Here is a 4,754-nt window from a genome sequence, read left to right as displayed (position 1 = left end):
CCCAAAATATTATTAAAACTAGTAAATAAAGTCAGCAAAGTTACAACACAAAATGTCAATACACAGTAATCTGCTGTATTTCTAGACACTGGAAACAAACAACATGAGAATGTAATTATGAAAAAAATTCCAGTCTAGGGGTTGTGGCTCACACCTGTAATCCCAGCACTTTGAGAGGCTGAGGTCAGGAGTGCGAGACCAGCCTGGCCAACATAGTGGAACCCCATCTCTACTAAAAACACAAAAACTTAGCTGGGCGTGGTGGCGGGTCCCTGTAATTCCAGCTATTCGGGAGGCTGAGGCAGCAGACTCGCTTGAACCCGGGAGGCGGAGGTTGTATCGAGCCGAGATAGCGCCACTGCACTCCAGCCTGGGCAACAAGAGCGAAACTCGGTCTCAAAACACACACACACACACACACACACACACAACACAAAACAAAAAAAAAAAACGAGCACTGATCCGGGGGCGCCTGTTTTCTTGGCCTCAGGCTGTGGCGCCTTCCCGTCCCCGACCTCCCGACCGCGTCTCCTCTCCTGGCACCAGGGTCTCTCCCCAGAAACAAACTCACATCCGTAACCTGCATCTTGGCCTGCGCTGGGGGTGACCAGCCCAAGCCCTCATGAGGGGACGCTTTTATTAATATAAAGTGAGGTCCTGCTACAAACGGCGGACAGGGAAACACGGCCACGCTCCCGCCGCTACACTCAACGGCAACAGGAAGCTTTTTCCTCATCTTCGCCTCGGCGGCCCCAGGTGTCCCGAAGCTGCAGCAGCGTCTCCCTGTCTCACTGTGGACGCGGCCCCAAGTGTCCCCATGTCTCCCGAAGCCGCAGCCTCTCCCGGGCGGGTCCTGAGGGGAGGAAGCTCTGTTCTCACGGTAAACGCCCGGCAACGCCGCCGTGCGGATCAGATACGGTTCAAGCGCGCAGCGCTCCAGGTTTAGCAGGGGCCGGGCGCCCCCTCGCGGCAGCCCTCGGGAATCTCTGAAATTCAGCCTCCGGATTACTCCGGGCCATGATTTTGGAAATTTCAACTGAAATCGAGCCCACCATCACATGCCTTGATCGGAACGCATGGAGATTTTTAACAAGTAAAGAAGATGGCCAGTAGACAAAGGTCAATGGATTTACTTTTTCTTTTTCTTACTGTAGAGACGGAGCCTTGCTCTGTTGCCCAGGCTGGAGACGCAGTGGCGTGACCTTGGCTCACTGCAGCCTCCGCCTCCAGGTCTCAAGCAATCCTCCCGCCTCAGCCACCCAAGCGCTGGGATTACAGGCGAGAATCTCCGCGCCCAGCCCTAGATGATTTTTTTTATATCAGCAATAACGTATAGGAATAATTTGAACTTAATGAATTAAATTTTGGGTGTGCTATTGTAAATAATATTCTTTAAAATTTCAATTCATTGAGTATAAATCTAACAAAAGACATACAAATATGCATTCAGGAAGCTGAATCATGGTTGAGAGGAACGAAAACCATATAAATAAATGCAGAGATATTCCTCGTTTAGAAACAATAACTTACTATTGTTAGCTTTACCACAAAGCTAAAGTAATGAAGAGTGATATTGGTGAAGGAATAAGCAAAAAGATAAATGGAACACAATAGAGAACCCAAAAGACCCAAGTAAATACAGTTAACTGATTTTGTCATGGGGCAAATGAAATTCAATGGGGAAAGAAAAGTCTGTTCCACAAGTGGTGACAGAACAACAGAAACTATAGCAGGGGAATGAACAAAGACACAAACTTCACGGGTCAACCAAAAAATCACTCAAGATAATCTATAGACTTAAATTTCCAAATATAAAATTGTAAAAGTTGTAGAAGAAAACCTACATGGATTTGGGTTGGTGATAAATTTTTAGATACAATAGCAAAAGCTAGTCCATAAAAAAATTGATAATGTGGACTTTATTAAAATTTGAAATGTCTACTCTGTGAGACATCCTGTTATGAGAATCAAAAACAAAGCTACAGAATGAGAGAAAATATTTATAAAACAAACCTGAAAAGGACTTATATGCAAAATATACAAAGAAATTATAATGCTCAACAAGAAGACCACACAATTAAAAGGTAGACACCTCACTAAAAAAGATATAAGACAGCAAATAACATCCAAAAGAACGCTCATGGCACTTGTCATGAGGGAAAAGCAAATTAATGCAACAATGGTATACCACTGAGCATCTGCTAAACTGACTAAAATCTTTTTTAATGCAATAAAAAGTACAATAGGAGGCAGGGCACGGTGGCTCATGCCTGTAATCCCATCAGTTTGGGAAGCAAAGTTGGGAGGATTGACTGAAACCAGGAGTTCAAGACCAGCTTGGGCAACATAGTGAGACCCCCATCTTTAACAAAAATTAAAAAAAAAAAATTAGCCAGCCCTGGTGGCACATACCTGTAATCCCAGCTGAGGTGGGAGAATTGCTTGAGCCTGGGAGGTAGATGCAGCAGTGAGCAATGTTCGTGCCACTGCACTCAGACTGGGCTGCAGAGCAAGACTCTCTCTCAAAAAAACAAATAAATAAATAAAAATAAAATAAGTTGCAACAGGAACTCTCATTCAATGCTAGTGGAATGCATAATGATACAGCAACTTCAGAAAACAATACAGCAGTTTGTATTAAAGTTAAACATGCTCTCACCATAGAAGCACTCCTAGGTTCTGGGGGGTTTTTTGTTTTTTGTTGTTGTTGTTTATTTGGTTTTGTTTTTTTGTATTGTTTTTTGTTTTTTTGAGATGGAGTCTCGCTCTGTCGCCCAGGCTGAAGTACAGTGGTGCGACCTTGGCTCACTGCAACCTCCACCTCCTGGGTTCACGCCATTCTCCTGCCTCAGCCTCCCAAGTAGCTGGGACTACAGGCACACACCGCCACGCCCGGCTAATTTTTTGTATTTTAGTAGAGAAGGTGTTTCACCGTGTTGCCCAGGCTGGTCTCAAACTCCTGAGCTCAGGCAATCCACCCACCTCGGCTTCCAAAAGTGCTAGGATTACAGGTGTGAGCCACTGCGCATGGCCAACTGCTAGGTATTTAGATAACCACTTTATCAACTTAAGTCCAAACAAAAGCCAATATGCTGTTATGTACAGTTGATCTCTTCATAATGGCCAAATGCTTTAAGGGGTCAGGATTACCTTCAATAGGTGAATGAATAACCAAGTTGGGTACATCCATGCAATAGAATGCTATTCAGCGAGAAACGGGTGATCTATGAAGCCATGCAAAGACATTGATGAATCTGACATGCATATCGCTAAGTGAAAGAAGCCAGTCTGAGAAGATCACATAATGTGTGATCCCATTTCTGTGACATTATGGGAAAGTGTGACCATAAGTCGTTTTAGGCTCCAACTCCTGGGCTCAAGCAATCCTCCCACCTCAGCCTCCCAAGTAGCTAGGACTCCAGGCAACTGCCGCCACACCCAGCTAATTTTTTAATTTTTTGTACAGTTGGGATCTCCCTATGTTGCCCAGGCTAGTCTTGAACTCCTGGGCTCAAGTGAACCTCCTACCTCAGCCTCCCATGTAGCTTGGACTTAAGGCATGGACCACTACACCCAGCTAATTAAAAAAACATAATTTGGTAGAGATGGGCCTCAAAATGTTGCTCAGGCTAATCTGAAACTCCTGGCCTCAAACAATCCTCCCTCCTTGGCCTCCCAAAGTGTTGCGATTACAGGCATAAGCCACTGCACCCCACCTGATTTTTTAATCAAGTTATTTTTTGTTGTTGAGTTATAAGACTTTTTTTTATAAGTTCCCGGATATTAACTCCTTACCAGTTATATGATTTGAAAATATTTTCTCCCATTCTATATAGGTTGCCTTGTCACTCTGTTGATTGTTTCCTTTGCTACACAGAAGTTTTTAACTTTGATGTACTCCCATCTATTTAATTTTGCTTTGGTTGCTTATACTTTTGGTGCCATATCCAGGAAGTAATTGTTCATTCCAATGTTATGAAGATTTTATTTTTTTTCTTCTTGGAGTTCTGTGCTTTTAGGTCCTACATTTCAGTCTTTATTTTGAATTAATGATAATAGATGATGCATTACACGGTAGCATTCCATAGAATGGAAGGATCTGGTTTGATTAATGATAATAGATGATGCATTACACGGTAGCATTCCATAGAATGGAAGGATCTGGTTTGGATCTGTGTCCAAAACTTCTGTTGAAATGTCATCCCCAGTGTTGGAGGTGGGGCCTGGTGGGAGGTGATTGCATCACAGGACAAACTTCTTATGAATGGTTTAGCACCAACCCTCTTTGGAACTGTACAGTGAGATCTGGTTGTTTAAAAGTGTATAGCACCTCCCCATCTTTCTCTCTTCCTCCTGCTCTGGCAATGTCAAGTGCTGACTCCCCTTTCGCCTTCCGCCATGAGTGTAAGTTTCCCAAGAAGCCAAGCAGGTGCCAGCATCATGCTTCCTGTACAGCCCGCAGAACAATAAGCTAATTAAATCTATTTTAATTGGAGGAGACTCGCAGCAGCTGACCTCTGAGCCAGGAGACAGCAGGGGCAGCTTCCCTGTGGGATTTGGGTGCCTCTGTTCTGCAAGTCCTCCTGCCCACTGGCCCCTCCCAGGGCCCATGCCTAGCCACTCTGCAAGAACAGGTGCACAGTGCAGCCTCTGCAGCCCAGCCTGAGTGCATTGCTCCACCTGAGTACCTTCCCCGTGACCCAGGAGCACATCGGATTCCCCAGCGCAGCGAGAGCCCAACCCCAAGCCATAGG

Source organism: Pongo abelii, chromosome 18 (genome assembly GCF_028885655.2).
Source record: "Pongo abelii isolate AG06213 chromosome 18, NHGRI_mPonAbe1-v2.0_pri, whole genome shotgun sequence".
In the NCBI taxonomy this organism is placed as follows: Eukaryota; Metazoa; Chordata; class Mammalia; order Primates; family Hominidae; genus Pongo; species Pongo abelii.
Note: the sequence above shows the minus strand (reverse complement) of the source record.